Source organism: Bos indicus, chromosome 2 (assembly GCF_029378745.1).
Source record: "Bos indicus isolate NIAB-ARS_2022 breed Sahiwal x Tharparkar chromosome 2, NIAB-ARS_B.indTharparkar_mat_pri_1.0, whole genome shotgun sequence".
Lineage (NCBI taxonomy): Eukaryota > Metazoa > Chordata > Mammalia > Artiodactyla > Bovidae > Bos > Bos indicus.
This window is the reverse complement of record NC_091761.1, coordinates 50987606-51009970: the sequence shown is the minus strand read 5'-3', so window position 1 is coordinate 51009970 and position 22365 is coordinate 50987606.

The following is a 22365-nucleotide window of genomic DNA, read 5'->3' as shown; positions in this document are numbered from 1 at the left end:
TAGATAAATGTAATATCTTTGTCTGGTTTTGGAATCAGGGTGATGGTGGCCTCATAGAATGAGCTTGGAAGTTTTCCTTCCTCTGCAGTGTTTTTGAAGAGTTTGACAAGGAGGGGTGTTTGCTCTTCTCTAAATGCTTGATAAATTTTGCCTGTGAAGCTATCTGGTCCTGGACTTTTGCTTGTTGGAAGACTTTTAATCACAGTTTCAATTTCATTACTTGTGATTGGTCTGTTTATATTCTGTTTCTTCTTGGTTCAGTCTTAAGGAGGCTGTACATTTTCAAGAATTTGGCCATTTCTTCCAGATTGTCCATTTTATTGGCATATATAATACTTGTTTGTATTAGTCTAGTATAATCCTTTGTATTTATGTGGTGTCTGTTGTAATTTCTCCTTATTCATTTCTAATTTTATTGAGTTGAATCATCTCTGTATTTTTCTTAATGAATCTGGCTAAAGGTTTATGAATTTTGTTTATCTTCTCAAAGAACCAGCTTTTAGTTTCATTGATTTTTGCTATTGTTTTCTTCATTTATAATTTATTTATTTCTGCTCTGATTTTTATGATGTATTTCCTTCTCCTAACTTTGGGTTTTGTTTGTTCCTCTTTTTCTAGTCACTTTAGGTGCAAGATTAGGTTGTTTATTTGAGATTTTTCTTGTTTCTTGAGGTAGGATTGTATTGCTACAAATTTCCTTCATTGAATTGCTTTTGCTGCATCCCATAAGATTTGAGTCTTTGTGATCTTGCTGTCATTAGTTTCAATGTAGTTTTTATTTCTTTTTTAATTTCTTCCGTGATCTCTTGGCTGTTTAGTAGCATAATGTTTAGTCTCCATGTGTCTGTGCTTTTTTAGAATTTTTTTATGTCTAATCTCAAAGCATTGTGGTCAGAGACATATCTGGTATAATTTCAATTTTCTTAAATTTACTGAGACTTTATTTGTGAACCAAGATGTGATCAATCCTGGAGAACGTTTCATGTGCTTTTTTGAAGAAAATTTATTCTGCTGTTTTTGTGTGCAATGTCTTATAAATATCCATTAAATCTATCTGGTCTATTGAGTCATTTAAAGCTTGAATTTTCTTATTAATTTTCTGTCTGGATGTTCTGTCCATTGGTGTAAGTGGGGTGTTAAAGTCCTTCATTATTATTATATTACTATCAATTACCACTTTTATGGCCATTAGCTCTTGCATTATGTATTGAGGTGCTCCTATGTCAAGTGCATAAATATTTAAAATTGTTATGCCTTCTTGGATTGATCTTTCAATCATTATATAGCGTACTTCCTGTCTCCTGTAACAGTCTTTATTTTAAAGTCTAGTATATCTGATGTGAGTATTGCTACTCCAGTTTTCTTTTGATTTCCATTTGTATGAAATATATTTTCCATCACCTCGTATTCAGTATGTATGTGACCCTAGGTCTCTTTTATTATAGACAGCATATATATTTGCTGTTGTTCAGTCGCTAAACATGTCTGACTCTGCAACCTCAAGGACCGAAGCATGTCAGCCTCCCCTGTCCTTCACTATCTCCCACACTTTGCTCAAATTCATGTCCATTGTGTCAGTCATGCTATCTAACCACCTCATCCTCTGCCACACCCTCCTCCTTTTGCCTTCAGTCTCTGCAAGACCAGAGTCTTTTCCAATGAGTCAGCTCTTCCCATTAGGTGGTCTAATTATTGGAACTTTGGCATTAGTTCATCCAATGAATATTCAAGGTTGATTTCCTGTATGACTGACTACTTTGATCTCTTTGCAGTCCAAAGGAATCTCAGGAGTCCTCTCCAGCACCACAATTTGAAAGCATCGATTCTTTGGCACTCAGCTACTTAATGTCCAATTCTCACATCCGTACAGGACTACTGGAAAAACCGTAGCTCTGGGTATATGGACTTGTCAGCAAAGTGATGTATCTGCTTTTTATTATGCTGTCTAGGTTTGTCATAGCTTTTCTTCCAAGGAGCAAGTATCTTTGAATTTCATGGCTGCAGTCACTGTCTGCAATGATTTTGGAGACCAAGAAAGTAAAATCTGTCACTGCTTCCACTTTCCCCCCTTTTATTTGCCATGAAATGATGAGACTAAATGCCATTTCTTAGTTTTTTGAATGTTGAGTTTTAAGCCAGGTTTTTCATTCTCGTCCTTCATCTTCAGGAAGAGGCTCTTTAGTTCCTCTTCACTTTCTGCCATTACAGTGGTATCATCTGCATATCTGAAGTTATTGTTATTTCTCCTGGCAATCTTGATTCCAGCTTGTAATTCATTAATTATGGCATTTTGCATGATGTACTCTGCATATAAGTTAAATAAGCAGGGTGACAATATATCACCTTATCATACTCCTCTCCCAATTTTGAACCAGTCTGTCATTCCATGTCTGGTTCTAACTATTGCTTCTTGACCTGTATACAGAATTCTCAGGAGGCATGTAATGTTGTCTGGTATTCCCATCTCTTGAATACTTTTCCACAGTTTGTTGTGATCCACACAGTCAAAGGCCTTACCATAGCCAATGAAACAGAACTAGAAGTTTTTTCTGGAATTCCCTTGCTTTTTCTATGATCCAACAGAGGTTGGCAATTTGACCTCTGATTCCTCTGCATTTTCTAAACAAAGCTTGTACATCAGGAAGTTCTCGGTTAACGTACTGCTGAAACCTAGCTTGAAGGATTCAGAGCATTACCTTGCTAGTGTATGAAATGAAAGCAATTGTTCCATAGTTGGAACATTCTTTGGCATTGCCATTTTTGGGGATTGAATGAAAACAGATGTGTTCCAGGCTTGTGGCTACTGTTCAGTTTTCCAAATTTGCTGGCACATTAAGTGCAATACTTTAACAATATCATCTTTTAGGTTTTTAAATAGCTGGAATTCCATCCCCTCCACTAGCTTTGATGGTAGTAATGCTTCCTAAGGCCCACTTGACCTCACACTCCAATATGTCCATCTCTAGGGGAGTGACCACACCATCATGGTTATCCAGGTCATTAAGACCTTTTTGGTATAGTTCTTGTGTGTATTCTTCCACCTCTTCTGAATATCTTCAGCCTCTGTTAGGTCTTTAATGTTTCTGTCCTTTATTGTGCTCATCTTTGCATAAAATATTCCCTTGGTATCTCCAATTTTCTTGAAGAGATCTCTAGTCTTTCCCATTTTGTTGTTTTCTTCTATTGCATTCCACTGTTTATTGAAGAAGGCCTTCTTATCTTTCCTTGCTATTCTCTGGAACTCTGCACTCATTTGAGTATATCTTTCCCATTCTCTCTTGCCTTCTGCTTCTGGGTTTTGTTTTGTATTCATTCAGCTAGTCTGTGTCTATTGTTTGGAGCATTTAATCCATTTACATTTAAGGTAATTATTGATATGTATGTTCCTAGACTTAAATGTAAAACTGGACACTATAAAACTCTTAGATCAAAACATAGGGAGAACACTCTGCCATAAATCACTGCAAAATTTTTTTAACCCAACTCCCAAACTAACATAAACAAAACCAAAAATAAAAAAAATGGGGCATAATTTTAAAGCTTTTGCACAGAAAAAGTAACCATAAACAACACAAAAATATAGCTCTGAAATGTGAGAAAATATTTGTCATTGAAGAAAGTTACAAAGGATTAATCTCCAAAATATAAAATAGTACATGCAGCTCAATATCCAAAAAACAAACAAGGCAATCAACAAATGTTTGGAAGACCTAAAAAGCCATTTCTCCAAGGAAGACATAAAGATGGCCAAGAGGTACATGAAAAGATGTTCAATATCACTAATTATTAGAGAAATGCAAGTGAAGCCTACAAAGAGGTATCACCTCACACTAGTCAGAATGGCCATCATCAAAAACTCTACAAACAGTAAATGCTGGAGAGTGTGTCAAGAAAAGAGAACCTCTGGCACTGTTGATGGGAATGTAAATTGATACAGTCACTGTGGAGAACAGTATGGAGGTTCCTCAAAAAATTAAAAATAAAATTACCATATGATCTAGAAATCCCACTACTGAGCATATATCCTTAGAAAACCATATTCAAAAAGACACATGCACCCCAATGTTCACTTTAGGTCTATTTACAATAGCCAGGACATGGAAGCAACTTCAATGTCCATTGACAACATGGAAGCAACTTAAATGTCCATTGACAAATGAACAGATAAAAAAGATATGGTATGTATCCACAATGGAATATTACTCAGCCACTTAAAAGGAATGAAATTGGGTCATTTGTAGAGTAGATATGCCTAGAGACTGTCATACAGAATAAAGTAAGTCAGAAAGAGAAAAACAAATATTGTATATTAATCCATATATGTAGAGTCTAGAAAATGGTACAGATGACCTTTTTGTAAGGCAGGTATAGAGACACAGATGTACAGACCAGACATCTGGACACAGGTTGGGGGAAATAAGGAATGAGATTAATTCAGAAATTGTGGTTGACATATATACACTAACGTGTAAAATAGCTAGCTAGTGAGAACCTGCTATACAGCACAAGGAGCTCAGCTCAGTGCCTTTTAGTGACCTTGATGGGTGGGATGGGAGTGGTGCAAGAAGGAGGTCTAAAATGAAGGGAGGATATATATATATATATATATATATGTGTGTGTGTGTGTGTGTGTGTCTGTCTGTCTGTCTGTGTGCTATATATATATATAGCTAATTCACTTCATTGTATAGTAGTAACCAACACAAAATTATAAAGCAAATATACTCCAGTAAAAAAATAAGAATATATACATATAAATGTATAACTGAATCACTTTGTTGAATATGTGAAACCAACGTAACATTGTTAATCAACTATAGTCCAATATAAAATAAAATATTAAGAACATAAATACATTGATTAAATCAAAATTTAAAACTTTGCTTCAAATAAAAAATATAAAAGAAATCCACAATAGAGGAAAATATTTATAAATCATTTAAATAAATTTCACACAGAATATACAAAATATTCCTAAAACTCAATGATAAAAAATCAAATAATCAATCTAAAATTGGATATTTTTTTTTAAAGATCTTTCCCTCAAAAAGATATGTATCTGACCAACAAACACAAGAAAATACAATCAGAATCACAAATTATTTGGAAAATGTGAAAGAAATCCACGAGAAGCTGGTTTATACCTGCTAGAATGAGTAAAAGGAGAAGGCAATGGCAACCCACTCCAGTAGTCTTGCCTGGAAAATCCCATGGACGGAGGAGCCTGGTAGGCTGCAGTCCACAGGGTCGCCCAGAGTTGGACATGACTGAAGCGACTTAGCAGTAGCAGCAGCAGAATGAGTAAAATAGAACAACAACAACAATAACAAATATTGATGTGGATGACTAAAAACTGGAATCCTCATTCCTCGTTGATATTGTAAAATGGTACAGTGCTTAGAAAACAGAATGGTAACACCTCAAAATGTTAAATGTAAGCCATTTGACACAATTATAATCCTAGTTATACACAAGAGAAATTAACTATACATCCCTACAAAATAAAATTGTATACAAATATTAATTGCAGAAGCATTCATAATAACCAAAAAGTAAGCAAACCATAATGTTTATCAACTAATGAATAGATAAAAATGTTCTGTATTCATATGAAACATTATTTGACCATGAAAAGAATGAAGTAGCAGCACATTCTACAACATGGATGAACCTTAGAAACAGTATGTTAAGTTATATAAGTCAGTCCGAACAGCAATGTACTATATGATGGCATCAATATAAAATGTCTGGAATAAGCAATCCCATAGGCTGAGAAAGCAGATTAGTGATTCTTGGGGCCTAGAAAGAGGAGGGAGCTGAGAGTGATTGCTAACAACTATGGGATTTCCTTTGGGGGTGATGAAAATGCTCTAAAATTGGATAGCAGTGATAATTACACAACTCTGTGAATAAACTAAATGCCATAGAATTGTATACTTTAAAAGAGTTAATATTATGATACATAAATCACATATTATTAATAATAAAGCTCCAAGAAAAACAAAATGTTGATATGTTAAAAAATGGTTTAAAAATACATCCATCTTATTTATCCCAAACTTCTTTAATTTCAAAAATATAACAGGACATCAGAGATTTAGAAATATTAACATTATTTTTATAATGAATGATTATCTTTCCATCACAACACTTACAGTGGAATGTATTTTATAACCACATGTCTCTAGTTTAGGATTTCTGGAAAGCAGAAACTAGGGCAAGGATTATCGTAGTGATGTTACTTGGGTAGTGTAAATTAAATTAAGAAAAAAAATGTGGGCAAAGAAAGATGCAAATCGTAATAATGGAATAGTCATCTACAGTGGTTTTTGGAATTGTCATGTAATCACAGATGAGGTTTTCCCTCACAGTGGAGAAGATATAGCTCATCAATTGTGGGTGTGGGCGTTTGGGGAAAAAAAATAGATGGAAAAAAAGATAAAATTTAGGGCTTCCAGGAATACAAATGTGTATATTGCAGATGGAGAGATGAAAGTAAATATACATATTTTTAAGAATAGGGAAAAGGAATCCAAAATGGCGGTGGCTAAAAGACAAGGAAGGTCCGAGGACCAGAGTGAAGACTTCAGGCAGAACAAACAGAACTAACAGCACTCCTGGCTAAGCCCAATTTGCATAGGGCAGGCCCAGGTGGAGGAAAAAAACATAAAAGGAGGAGCCAAAGCGCTTTCTCTTGGACTCTCTCTCCCGCGTGCGTGCGCTCTTTTCTCTCTCTCTCTCTCTTTCTCTCTCTCTCTCTCTCCCTCTTGCTATCTTCTAAATAAAATGGAGCTGTAACACTGATTTGCCTAAGAGCCGTAACACGGTTTGTTCAAGACCTGAGAGCTGTGATGCGCCGAGGGCTTTAATGTCCGTTGCTCCAAACCTTTGTTGTGATGAGACAAAGAACCGAGGAACATACACTCGCGTGACAATTCTATCGTTTTTGAGATTGCATCAAGTACTGCATTTCAGACTCTTATTGACTATGATGGCTACTCCGTTTCTTCTAAGGGTTTCTTGCCCACAGTAGTAGATATAATGTTCATCTGAGTTAATTTTACCCATTCCAATCTATTTTAGTTTACTGATTTCCTAAAATGTCGACATTCACTCTTGCCACCTCCCATTTGACCACTTCCAATTTGCCTTGACTCATGGACCTAACATTCCAGGTTTGTATGCAATATTGCTCTTTACAGCATCTGACTTTACTTCCATTACCAGTCACATCCACAACTGGGTGTTGTTTTTGCTTTGGCTCTATCTCTTCATTCTTTCTGGCGTTATTTCTCCACTGATCTCCGGTATCATATTGGGCACCTACTGACCTGGGGAATTCCTCTTTCAGTGTCCTGTCTTTTTGCTTTTTCATACTGTTCATGGTGTTCTAAGACAAGAATACTGAAGCAGTTTGCCATTTCCTTCTCCAGTGAACCACGTTTTGTCAGAACGCTCCACCGTGACCTGTCTGTCTTGGGTGGCCCCACATGGCCTGGCTCATAGTTCATTGAGTTAGACAAGGCTGGTCCATGTGAACAGATTGGTTAGTTTTCTGTGATTGTGGTTTTCATTCTTTCTGCCCTCTGATGGATAAGGATAAGAGGCTTATGGAAGCTTCCTGATGAGAGGAGAGACTGACTGAGGCGGAAACTGGGTCTTGCTCTGAAGGGCAGGGCCATGCTCAGTAAATCTTTATCCAATTTTCTGTTGAAGGGCGGGGCTGTGTCCCCTCCCTATTGTTTGACCGGAAGCCAAACTATGGTGGAGGTAATGAAGATAATGGCAAAGGAACAGCAGAATAAAAGTGAATAAAAGAAAAAAAAAAATTTCACTTTGTCAGCCACATTTTGAAGAAAACAGATCTTAAATATTGTTTTGTTACTCCTCATTCTGAAAGTGAATATCTGTAGTGTGCTAATAAATATTTATCAACCAGCTTCCCTGGTGGCTCAGACACTAAAGGACCTACCTGCAATGTGGGAAATCTGGGTTTGATCCCTGGTTTGGGAAGATCCCCTGGAGAAGGGAATGGCTACCCACTCCAGTATTCTGGCCTGGAGAATTCCACAAACAGAGGAACCTGGCAGGCTCCAGTCCATTGGGTCGCAAAGAGTCAGGCATGACTGAGTGACTTTCACTTTCACTTTCACTTTTCATTATATAACTAAAGATGTTTTATATATATATGTGTGTGTGTGTGTGTGTGTGTGTGTATGCGAAAGACCAGCTAGTGGTGCACAGAACAGGCTTGTACTATCTCAAGGACTGATTGTTACATTTTGAAGTAGTTTTCAAGGCATATGTTAAACTATTGGTAGTTTGAATTTAGTAATGTTGGTAGTATTTACACCATGAAAATTGGCAAATGCTGTACATCAAAGCTCTTTCTTTTTCTCCAAAGCTGGTTGATAAATATTTATTAGCACACTGCAGATATTCGCTTTCAGAATGAGTAATGAAACAACATTCAAGATCTGTTTTCTTCAAAGTGTGGCTGACAAAGTGAAAATGTAATGGCCAATTTATAGGTTAAGACTGATGACAAGATTGAGGCCAAATAATAAACAGAACTTAAAACAAGTTTTTGATTGTAGGGTATTTTCATTTTATGTATGTATGCATGCATGCTAAGTCACTTCAGTTGTGTCCGACTCTGTGTGACCCCATAGATGGCAGCCCGCCAGGGTCCTCCGTCCACAGGATTCTCCAGGCAAGAATACTAGAGTGGTTTGCCATTTCCTTCTCCAGATTATGTATGTGTATATATATATGTGTGTGTGTGTGTGTGTATGTGTGTGTTTGTGGGCTTCACAGGTGGCTCAATAGGTAAAGATTCTGCCTACAATTCAAGAGACACAGGAGATGCAGGTTTGATCCCTGGGTTGGGAAATTCCCTGGAGGAGGAAGTGGCAAGCCACTCCAATATTCTTGCCTAGGAAAATACCACGGACAGAGGAGCCTGGATGGCTACAGTCTATAGGGTCACAAAGAGCCAGATACTATTGAAGTGACTGAGCATGCACACACACATAGGGCTTCCCAAGTGATGCATGCCAATGCAGGAGACATAAGAGATGTGGGTTTGATTCCTGGGTCCAAAAGATTCCCCTGGAGAAGGGCATGGTAAACCACTCCAGTATTCTTGCCTTGAGAATTCCATGAACAGAGGAGTCTGGCAGGCTACAGTCCACGGGGTTGCAAAAAGCCAGACATGACTGACACAACTTAGCACACACACACATGAAGTATTAATATTTTTCAATATATATATTTAAAAAAAATAACAGGTATAAATAAAACAATTGATTGCATCTGTATATTGTTAATTATACCTTCCTCTTTATCCTCTATCTCCATATTAAAGAAGTTGTAGTATAGAAATTTTAATGTTAGTCATATTATGTTATTACTTGACTTGCTATGAAGAATGACTAATTCATTTTGTCCCCCAAACACTAATTATTTAAATCCTGACTGCGACCCTGCCAACAATCATTTCATTCGTTACATGGTGCAAAATGTTCCAGTCCTTTTCCAACTCAAAATGAAGTGGCACCAGAGTTATCACAGAAATCTTATTCATCCATTGATTTCTCGTCAGCTAAAGGATTGACTTCAAGGCATCTTTGAGTCTTCAGGGTCTTATTTGGATTATGAGATTGAAGGCTTTGTTTCCTTGTATTTGATGAAAGCAATTACCACCAATTCTTCATTCTTGGGACACGGTATTATTAGAGTTGCCAAAATTCACCTGATGATCACGTGGAATAAAAGTGCCTTTACTTTATGGCTCTAACCTCAGGAATCCATTTATCAATCTGTTTCTGTTTTTTTAATATTTTATTCAAAATCTGTTTTAAAATTATTTTAACCTCAGTTTATAGTATATTGACTTTTTAGGTGTTTGGTGTATTTCGCTTTCATCGAGATGAATGTTAAAGATATTGGAAAATGTCTACATACAAGAGTTCTATAAAACAAATGTTTTCATTGCACTCTAACAACTTTCAGCTACTAGTCAGGAACAGATGATTTTAAAAGATAATTTTAGCTATCAGTAGTGGAGAAAAACAAATGTTTTCATCATAATGCAGCTTCAAGAAGTGGAAATTTGAAAATAGTTTATGTTTGAAAAAATAAAGGTAACAGAGCAGCTGCTTTAGTCTTATATATCAGTATCATTTTGGATCTATTAAAATCCAATTGATTTTTTATTACCACATTTAAAACCCAGTTGAAGGTGAGTACTTGTGACATTACCAAACTACTACATTTTTGCATATAGTGCTCTTTTTCTGGTTAAGCTGGAGGTTTTCTTAATTTTTGTTTGTTTTCTTGGAAATATATTTGAGTAATAATAGACCAACAGAGAATAAAATGTGTTCTGCCACTTTATCTTCTGTGTGTATATAAGATCTATATAACTATAAAGGAGATCCTAAATCTGCCTAGACTAGTATTTCCAGACTTAATGTGATTTTATTTTTAGAGACAGTTGTTGTGGGTACCTTTAATCCTGGAGGAAAAAAAACAACAAGCTAAAAGTGATAAAATAATGATCAAACTTACTCAGAAGAGTACCATGTCCATCTGAGCCTCAGTATTATGGATAAAAGTCCCTCTCAGAGTGGAGACCAAACATTGCTATCAGTTTTAGAGAGATAGAAACATTTCTCAGGGCTAAGAGACAGCGGGAATAGTGGTAATATCAGCTGGAACCTTGATACACATCAAAGGAAATGAAGCTCCATAGCTGAAGAAATTACATGGATACTATAGACCAATAATTTTAAATATTAAAAGGCTCTTTTCAAGCTAAGGACAACTTGTAGTTATAAGCAGACAGCCCAAGGTTAGCAAGTACTGAGAAAAATTAGCCCCTTGAATACAAAAAAATTTTTTTTTACCTTCAAGCTTCCTAGGGATTAAAGTGGCTCATCTAATTCTCACTGATTAATGAAATATTCTTCTACCATTGTCTTGTGTGTGTATATATGTGCACTCATGTGTATGCTTTTTTATCAACTTATGTCCATATTTAAAAATAAATTTTCCTCAATCCATTTTATATATCATATATTGAAGAACAGTGTCAATTTTTAATTTCAATAGAAATGTATTGTCAATTGGGGTGTCTCTAGCCTATTTCAAACCTGATATTTAAGCTGATATTCAAATTTGAAGCCTCATTTTCTTTCTTAATAAAAGCTATCTCATCTAGCTATCAGTTTATGCTTTTGTTGTGTCAACCTGATAATATAAGCATACAGTTAGAGGTTCTGATTTATGATGGTTTCTTTTAAAGATAGCTTGCATGTAACTCTTCAATCGTAGAGTATTTGCTTGCTTGGTTTCTAACAAAGGCTCATTAAATTGAGTGAAACTAATATAAAACTTACCTTGAAACAGTTCCTTTGCTGAACTCTATCCTCAAAGGATTTTCTAATTTGCAATTTATATCTTAGACTTTGACCAGGAAATTAAAAATAAATAACATGTATTACTCTCTGAAAATACTTGATACTATTTCAAAAGCTGAATAGAGTCACGGATCTTGGATTATTAAGACACTTGTGTCCTCACCATATATTTATAAAGAAAGATAATTCAACATGATTTGTCACTAATTCAATGTCATTTTGAAAATTGTGATACAGTAAATGTATGTTATTTTCCAATACTTAGGTGATCTTTCCATATAGATTTGTATTAGGAGGTTTAGATTTTGAAACCAGGTGATGTTGGACATAGGCATGCAACTTTAAAAATTTCAGTTAGAAAATATAATCACTTGGGGCTTCCCTAGTGGCTCAGTGGTAAAGAATCTGCCTGCCAATGTGGGAGACACAGGTCTGATTCCTGATCCAGAAAGACCCCACATGCCATTGAGCGACTAAGCCCATGTGCCACAACTGTTGAACTTGTGCTCGAGAGCCTGGAAGCCTTAACTACTGAAGCCTAGATGCCCTAAATCCCCTGGTTGGCAACAGCAGAGGCCACCACAATAAGAAGCTCACACATGGCAACTGGAAGAAAGCCTGCACATCGACAAAAACCCGGCAGAGCCAAAAATAAATAAATAAAATTATATTAAAAAAGATCATTTTGATATGAGAAAATAAACTCTTTTGGCTATGGTTTTGGCTTCTATTTTCTCTCATTTTTCATGAAGAGAACGGTTAAATTGAAATATACATATATTTCCTTTTTCAGTACAAGATTTAAAACATATTAAATCTCAATAAAAAGAATTCTCAGTTTCTGGGTTGTGTTCTGGTTAACTGAATTTCTGATTAAACTAGGATGAGGACACAATTGAATCTTAGTCATAAAATTTTAAAAAAACATATTTGTTTTTCTAACTTAATATATTGAATTTAATTCAATCCAACGTCTGTAGTTCATTCTTTTTATCGTACCTCAAGATCACCACCCTGAACAGGAGTTACAATTGCTAAGAACTAGATGAAAAAGATTAAGCTGTAAAAGCAGTAACTCAAGGACATTGAGAAGCTACTTTTGGACCAACTGCTCAATCAGCTTCCTTTCCCTAATTATTGGTTTCCTCCTCACAAAAAGTTTAGAAAAAAATTTTTTAATCTTATTATCTGAGGGTTCTGATTGTTTGAAATTTCTTTACTCAATATTTAATGAAAAAATGGATATATTATGATTAAATACAGTAATGTTCTAGATTCTCCCTTTTTTACAAAGCCAAGCAATGTGGTTAATTTCACTGCTACTTCAGAAAATAGATTGAACACTAAGATTTTTCACTGACTTCTTCCTGGCTGGTTCCATTTGATTATGGATCTGTTAACAGTCTGATGCTCCAGGGAAGGCATCTATATCATGTCTTCTTAAAGAGCCTGTGTACAGTGAATTGTTCCCCATTTTTGCTTTTGTTTGCTGTTGGTTTGGTACCATGTGAATAAACCAAGAATGCAAATTTCTTAGAGCTGCTTATTTCCAATGTGCTTAATGGCTGGAGCTATACTGAGTACAGGTCACCAAGGCTTTGAATACAAAAATTAATATGACTGGTTCCATGTCTGCACTAATAGAAGTTTTTATCCCATGGGTAGTTTGGACCTCATGTGTAGCACAGCAAAAGTGCCATCTGGAAGTTATTCACAATTATTGCTTCTTGTCAGGATTGTTGAGGATTTCTTTTTTTTTATCAAGTAAAAATGAATCATAGAACAGACTGATGTATGTCCATTAAACTATAAAAACTTGTTAGGCTATCATCTTACTGTGCAAAATAGAAGTCTAATAGAGGTAAGCTAGATCGTGTCAGTCCATGGTATGAATGTGACATGTGAAGGGAGAAATAGACTGAAATCTGTCTGCATTATACCAGGAAATTACATATTCTTCTTAAAGTAAAATAAACACTTGACAAAGCTGTTAATCATCCCTAGTGGAAAGGATTTACAGATTCAATATTAAGATGATGAGCTTCCTACTGGTCTTATAAGCACTGTAGTCAAATGAATCCATTTTCCTCTGAAATCATTTAGATAAAAATTATATTCACATCGAGAAATATGAATGGCTTGAATGCTAAAATGTCACTTTAAAAATGCATTGTCCCTTCTGTGGGCTCCTAATAGCTTTCAGTTAATATTTGGTTAGCAGAGAAAGACATCCCAATCCAAGCCAGTTTCTTGAATGGAGAAATTACTAACCTATCTTTGCTGTGCAAAAAAGAATGAGACTGGGGATGACAAGAGAGGCAAGTATATATGTCTTTCAAACTCACTTCAGAGTTATCCATGTAACTCAGCCATAAAAGAATGTGCATTTTTATTTTAAGCTTACTTCATTGAACTTCTCTCTCATATTTTAGGATAAACTGAAATAATCTTTAACTGATAATGTATTTGTAGATTTACCCTCAGTGATATTGTAGCTGGTAACTCCTATAAAGACAAACAATTTTTTTAGCAGTTATACACTCACAAAGAAATGACAGAATTTAGTGATTAAAGATGTGTGCACTGCAGTATAAGTGCATTTGTTTCCTAGGAGACAAACTAGTACTGTTCCTCTGAAGAAATTTGTAAGCATTAAGATATTCTGTAATCAGGCCCCAAGAGAACATATTAAACCTTTTAAAAGGAATAAATATTTGACATCCTCACCCTTTTCTAAATATATTTGTAGATGAAGCTTGTTGTCAAGGGGGCTGTGTTCCATGGGTGAGGACCGATGATACAACCCGTGAGTTGAGAACATAGTTTAACATGGCTAATCTAGGTGGCAGGATTAATGCAGGTCTTAGCCTGAGCAACTGCGTTCCTTTAAAACCATGAGGTAAGAATGACGGCCACAATAAGACAAAGGGAACAAATTTTAGAATAATGATTGAGAGGCAGGAGCAAAAGGACATAGATTCAAAACACAAGCCTCTTAAAACAAAAATGGTACGATTACAGAAAAAAAAAAAAAAAAGACTCTTTTCTCAGAAGGCACTGTTACAGGTGGCAGGCTAAGAAAGTAGTCATGTAAATGATACTATTTGTTGGATGATTAAAGACACCCCAGTCTAAAAATATGTTTTCTGTGTGCCTATCATGGCGCCTAAATCACTACTACAGAATTGCATACAGGCCTCCTTTATCTCCATGAGTATGAAAAAAGGTAAAACAATTTTTTAAGGTCTTATATTGTACAGAAATAAAGGAGATATAAGGTTTGCATCTGGTCTCAATTCCTCCTCTATAAAATAGAGATTATACTATCTGCTCATAGCATTGTCAAAGCAATATACATTTTCAAATTCCAGTATATGACATAATAAAGTATCTTGTTCAAATAAGCATTTGATACATGGCAGTACTTATTATCTTCATTATGGGAAATGAGTCATACATTACTAGAAAGCACATTTTCAAACAACTCCTATGCATGGTGCCTCCATTATAGTGAGCTTTTGGTAAACAGACAGCAAAATATAGACAAATGCATTTATAGTATACAATACATCTGATAATGATTTTTACTCTGAAGAAAAAGCAGAGGTGGAAGAGATAGGAAATCTCACTTCAGCTATGGTGAACAGAGGACATCTGAACAGAGATCTAAAAGCAGGGAGAGGTAAACATGATAATGGCTGCTGGAAGTTCAGTTTAGTCGCTCAGTCGTGTCTGAATCTTTGTGACCTCATGGACTACAGTATGCCAGGCCTCGCTGTCCATTGCCAACTCCCAGAGTTTACTCAAACTCATGTCCATTGAGTCAGTGATGCCATCCAACCATCTCATCTTCTGTCATCCTCTTCTCCTCCCGCCTTCAATCTTTCCCAGAATCAGGGTCTTTTAAAATGAGTCAGCTCTTCGCATCAGGTGGCCAAAGTACTGGAGTCTCAGCCTCAGCATCAGTCCTTCCAATGTATATTTGAAGGACTGATGAAGTCCAATGAAGGACTGTTTTCCTTTAAGATGGACTGATTGGATCTCCTTGCAGTCCAAGGGACTCTCAAGAGTCTTCAACACTGCAGTTCAAAAGCATCAATTCTTCAGCGCTCAGATTTCTTTATAGTCCAATTCTCACATCCATACATGACTAATGAAAAAACATAGCTTTGACTAGACAGACCTTTGTTGGTAAAGTAATCTCTCTGCTTTTTAATATGCTGCCTAGGTTGGTCATAACTTTTCTTCCAAGGACCAAGTGTCTTTTAATTTCATGGCTGCAGTCACCATCTGCAGTGATTTTTGGAGCCCCAAATAATAAAGTCTGTCACTGTTTCCACTATTTCTCCATCTATTTGCCATGAAATAATGGGACCAGATGCCATGATTTTAGTTTTCTGAATGTTGAGTTTTAAGCCAACTTTTTAACTCTCCTCTTTCACTTTCATCAAGAGATTCTTTAGTTATTCTTCGCTTTCTTCCATAAGGGTGGTGTCATCTGCATGTCTGAAGTTATTGATATTTCTCCCAGCAATCTTGATTCCAGCTTGTGCTTCATCCAGCCCAGTGTTTCTCATGATGTACTCTGCATATAAGTTAAATAAGCAAGGTGACAATATACAGCCTTGACATACTCCTTTCCCTATTTGGAACTAGTCTGATGTTCCATGTCCAATTCTAACTGTTGCTTCTTGATCTGCATACAGATTTCTCAGGAGACAGGTAAGTTGGTCTGGTATTCCCATCACTTTCAGAATTTTCCACATTTTGTTGTGATCCACATAGTCAAAGGCTTTGGCATAGTCAATAAAGCAGAAGTAGATGATTTTCTGGAACTCTTGCTTTTTCCATGATCCAATGGATGTTGGCAATTTGGTCTCTGGTTCCTCTGCCTTTTCTAAAAACTACTTGAACATCAGGAATTTCACGGTTCACGTACTGTTGAAAGCTGGCTTGGAGAATTTTGAGCATCACTTCACTAGCATGTGAGATGAGTGCAATTGTGTGGTAGTTTTAGCATTTTTTTGGCATTGCCTTTCTTTGGGATTGGAATGAAAACTGACCTTTTCCAGTTTTGTGGCCACTGCTGAGTTTTCTGACTTTACTGGTATACTGAGTGCAGCACTTTCACAGCATCATCTTTTAGGATTTGAAATAGCTCAACTGGAATTCCATCACCTCCATTATCTTTGTTCATTGTGATACTTCCTAAGGCCCACTTGACTTTGCATTCCAGAATGTCTGGCTCTAGGTTGGTGATCACATCATCATTATTATCTGGGTTGGGAAGATCTTTTTTGTATAATTCTTCTGTGTATTCTTAGGTATTACAAAAGAATGAAAGAGTTTAAGCCCCAGCCCTTGCCTTTTGTGGACACTGTAGTATTTTCAGGACCCAGGATTTAGACAGGACAATTCCATTAGGCGTAAGAGTGGATTTATGAATCTATTTCATATAGAGTCTGCACCATTGCCAGAAATTCCATTTTCCTTTTGGTCCAATAATCATGTGTGGCCACACACAATGGTAGTTACACATGGTCCTCATTAAAGAAGAAATATTCAGAGGTCAACTTTTGTCATTATTGTCTCTGCAACATACAGATAGAGAACAGCATGGTGTAGGTGGGGAAACAAAACATTTACTATCTGAAGTTAGTCGAAGAATTAGAGTTTATTTTCATTTGGAAAATAGAAAAATCTCCGTTTTACAGTATTGTGAAGCTCCCAGGTGGTGTAGTGGAAAAGAACCTGCCTGCAAATTCAGGAGATGAGACTGAGTTTGATCCCTTAGTCTGGAAGATTCCCTGTAGTAAGAAATACTACTTGCCTTCAATATTTCCCAGCGTCAGAGTCAGGAATCAGCCCCACAAAAGAGTCAGCATCAGGAAAATACTTTCCAGGCAAGAAAACTTGCCTAGAAAATTCCAAGGACAGAGGAGCCTGGTGGGCTACAGTCCAAGGGGTCGCAAGAGTCAGATGTGACTGAGCACATATCACACAGTTCAGAGACCCTCCCAGGCATAAGGGAAAATTATTGAAATAGATCTAAGCAAATACTTAGCAAAGCTCAGTGAAGGTGAAGACACAAGCACGTGCTTATTTAATAACCATGCTATTTAAATATATGATGACAACTAGGCAGGAGACTCTATACATAGGGAAGCAAGTTGAGTAGGAAGATTCAAAAAAGATTTTAAAACTTATTTAATTTACATGGAGAATACTTCATGCAAAATGCCAGCTGGATGAAGTACAAACTGGAATCAAGATTTCCTGGAGAAATATCAACAACCTGAGATACGCAGATGATACTACTTTAATGGAAGAAAGTGAGGAGGAACTAAAGAGACTCAGTGAAGGTGAAAGAGGAGAGTGAAAAAACTGGCTTAAAACTCATATTCAAAAAACTATGATCGTGGCATCTGGTCCTATCACTTCATGGCGAATATTTGAGGAAAATGTGGAAACAGTGTCAGATTTCATTTTCTTGAACTTCAAAATCAATGCGGAGGTAACTGCAGCCATGAAATTAAAAGATGCTTGCTCCTTGGGAGAACAGCTGTGACAAAACTTGACAGTGTATTAAAAAGCAGAGACATCATTTTGCCAACAAAGGTCTGTATAGTCAAAGCTTTGGTTTTTCAAGTAGTCATGTATGGGTGTGAGAGTTGGACCATAAAGAAAGCTGAGTGCTGAAGATTGATGCTTTTGAACTGTGGTGCTGGAGAAGACTTTTGAGAGTCCCTTGGACAGCAGGGAGATCAAATTTGTCAACCCTAAGGGAAATCAACCCTGAATATTTGTTGTAAGGGCTGGTGCTGAAGCTGAAACTCTGATACTTCGGCAATCTGATGTGAAGAACTGACACACTGGAAAAGACTCTGAGGCTGGAAGATATTGAGAGCAGGAGTAAAAGGGGCGACAGAGGATGAGATGGTTGGATGGACTCACTGACTCAACAGACATGAGTTTGAGCAAACTCAGAAGATAGTGAAGGGGAGGGAAACCTGGTGTACTGCAATTCATGGGGTCACAGGGGTCAGACACGACTTAGTGACTGAACAACAACAATAGATATAGCATACATATTATGAGTATGAAAAAAATAACAGAAAATGATAAAATTCGCTATTTCATCATAAAATGACATATAAATAACTACTTTAGGTAAATTAGAACTATACATATCATGGAGAGAAGTTTCGAATAATGTTTGAAAACTCCAGCTTATATACTGGTTCTCTCCCCTATCATAGAAAGGCTACTATTTCTGAAACATCTTTATCGGATTTCTGGTTTTCAGATGTGGTAATAATCATATTTTTATTTTAGTGGACCGCTTAGGTGAGGACAGGAATGGGATTAAGGATGGTGGCCCACTAAATTCTAATTACTTCAAAAAAAAAAAAAAAAAAAGTTCTAACTACTTCAGCAGAACTGCATAATGAAACTGGCACAGCACCTGCCTACTCTGATCCTCTGGCCCTGTCCAGTAAGATGTATTAAATGTATACATAAAGGCAGAAACCCTAATGAATAATAAAAAGGAAAAGCATAGTTTTAAATTGAAAGTAAACATTCCCATATGTATTAAAATTGCATTGTCCAAAACAGTATCCACTAGTCACAGATTTATTTATTTTAAACCTAACTATTGCAACTCTTGAAATGTGGCTAGTCTGAATGGAGGCATTCTGTAAGTGTAAAATGCACACCTCATTTAGAAGATTACATACAAAACCAAGAGTATAAAATAGCTCTTTAACAATTTTACATCAATACATGTAAAATTACATTTTAAATAAAATATAATTTAAAAATTAAGTTGAACTGTTTGTGTTTGCTTTTTAAATATGACTACTAGAATCTTAAAGTTACATATTCGCTAGTATTTTTCATTTTATCATATTTCTATGGACAGTTGTATTAGAACATTATTGGTCTGGGCTTTAGTTTGGCCAATGCAATATGCTTAGTCATGTCTGACTCTTTGTGAGACCATGGACTATACAGTTCATGGAATTCTCCAGGCCAGAATACTGGAGTGGGTAGCTGTTCCCTTCTCCAGGTATAACTTAATAGCTATGTGATCATGAACTTTTTATTTTAACTTCTCTGAGGTTCAAAGATTTTTACTCTGTAAATAAAGAATAATAATATTAAAGGCTTAAGGTTACGGAAAAGGTACTTAGCACAGTCCCTGGATCACAGAAAGTGCTAGGCAAATTTATATTTTTCTTCCAACACTAGGAAAGAAAGAACTGTATTCTGCCCACCTTGCCTCTAACAACTAGCTTTATGTTGGCAGCCATATCTGTTAGTTTCTTTCAGCTATGTTTAATTTGGATGTGAAATGGGTATAATAATATTACAATTGTTTTGAACATAGCTATATGTACAAATTGCTTTTCTGAGTTCTTTTAACTTCAAATATTCAAATATTAATTATTGAATACTGAGAGATTCAAAATATTAAAAATAGAAAAAAGATTGTCTACCAGGAATCCTCAATTTATCCTCAGGATTTAGGATAAAATAAATTCAAGTTAATTCTGACAAAAAATGATGTACTCAGTAAGGCTGTTATATTTGACATCATCAAAATGGTGGCCAATATATTTTATCTTCAATTATGTTTATTAAAATTAAAATACCTGCTCCCTAATTTTACAAGCTTTTTTAAAGTGGCAAGTTTTATCCAAATTTGGGAAAAATGTTGTCTCTCTTAAAACCAGATAGATATCTTTGAGCAGCTGTTTGTGTCCTTTCTAAAAGTAAAGCTATTTTACCCAATGAATATAAACCATACTTCACAGCAACACTGTCTCCATTAAGGAAGGCAAAATCTGCCTGATATCCAGGAAATTTGTTTAATCAGCAGGCAACTTATGGTGACAATCCAATGGGTAACTCTATCCTTTACTTTTTAATGGGATTACAAATTTCCTTCTAATAAGCATAGCTTGTTCTCCCTTTTCTCTTTTGTAAAGTACTATTGTCTAAATATGTGGAGAGAGAAATTAAAACAACTAATCTATGTGTGATTAATTTATTCTTAGTTATTGGGGGGAGGAGGAAGCCTCACTGGCTCAGAGGTAAAGAATACTCCTAACAATACAGGAGATGCAAGTTCGACCCCTGGGTAGGGAAGATCCCCTGACAGAGGAAATAGCAACCCACTACAATATTCTTGCCTGGGAAACCCCATGAACAGAGGAGCTTGGCTGGCTACAGGCCATGGGGTCACAAAGAGTCAGAAGAGACTCAGCAACTAAACAACAACAGCAATATTGTGAGGAGGTGCTTCCAGAAGTGAAAAATGAAGGCAGGTGACATGGACTCTGGGCACTTCTTAAGAACAGAATCCTTACCTATGGAATACTTTGAGCAGGATATCCCTGGTTGAGAGCTGCTTATTGCAACAGCAATAATAACAACAACCTTACACATCTATGTACTTATAAGACATGGCTTTCTGGAGAATGTGATAAAGCTGTACAGAACTAAGATTATATAATAGAGTTAAAATGGATATGTTTCATAACTTCAGTGCTCTTTGTTGAGTGAGATAACAAACACAATTTACAGAGGCTTCATCTATTATACAATAAATATGTTGTAGGTTTTATATACAGAGTACATGTACAATGTAGAGAGAAATATTTTTGAAGAGCCACAGGAGCTGTTCCAGACCTCACTTTACTTTGTTTTTGCTTCTTAATTACTTGAATCCTAAAAATCATTAGTAACATATGATCCTGGCTTAGATTAAAGTAAATTTAAGAATGAGTCTTTATTTTTGACTCAGAATACATTATGCATAAACTATACTTTCACTCTGACTTTATCTTTTGTATGTAAGTTAGAAAATTAAAAGTGAACCTTTCCACAAATGTAAGTACTGGGTTTCAATGATACCTTACATCTGCATTTCTATAAAAATGGACACTAACCTTGTTCTCTGAAGGAAATAAGGTTCAAAAAATAGGACTCCACAGTTCTAAACTGAGCTTGTTATCATGATTGTATATAATAATTTGCATTATTCTTTATATAATCTTCTGTGAAACACCATTTCCACAACATGTAATGTATTTTTCATTTCATGTCCTCATCCAATGTATATAATATATGGGTACAGTGAATATGAAAGCTTTGCAAACTGAATATACTTAATCCAAAACTTTTCCAGGTTTTCAATTAAAAAAAATTATAACAGATATAAAACATAAATAATCATAAAGTTGACATGGTAGAACAATGCATATCAAGGGAACATTCTAGTCAAGGGAACAAAGATGCATAGCTCTACTAATCTTTTTTTCATACAAAAAATGGTAGGGCAGTGATCTGTGTATCCTTAAAACACCTGCCTGTCTCGGAATGGCTGTGATTGCATATCTGGAGCATATGTCCCTTTATAAAGCAAATTTCTGTGCTTTATTGAGCCCATCTTTGCATGAAATTTTCCCTTGGTATCTCTAATTTTCTTGAAGAGATCTCTAGTCTTTCCCATTCAGCTGTTTCCCTCTATTTCTTTGCACTGATCACTGAGGAAGGCTTTCTTATCTCTCCTTGCTATTCTTCGGAACTCTGCATTCAAATAGGTATATCTTTCCTTTTCTCCTTTGCCTTTAGCTTCTCTTCTTTTCACAGCTATCTGTAAGGCCTCCTCAGACAACCATTTTGCCTTTTTGCATTTCTTTTTCTTGGGGATGGTCTTGATCCCTGCCTCCTGTACAATGTCACAAACCTCTGTCCATAGTTCTTCAGGCACTCTGTCTCTCAGATCTAATCCCTTACATCTATTTCTCACTTCCACTGTAAAATCATAAGGAATTTGATTTAGATCATACCTGAATGGTCTGTGGTTTTCCCTACTTTCTTCAATTTAAGTCTGAATTTGGCAATAAAGAGTTCATGATCTGAGCCACAGTCA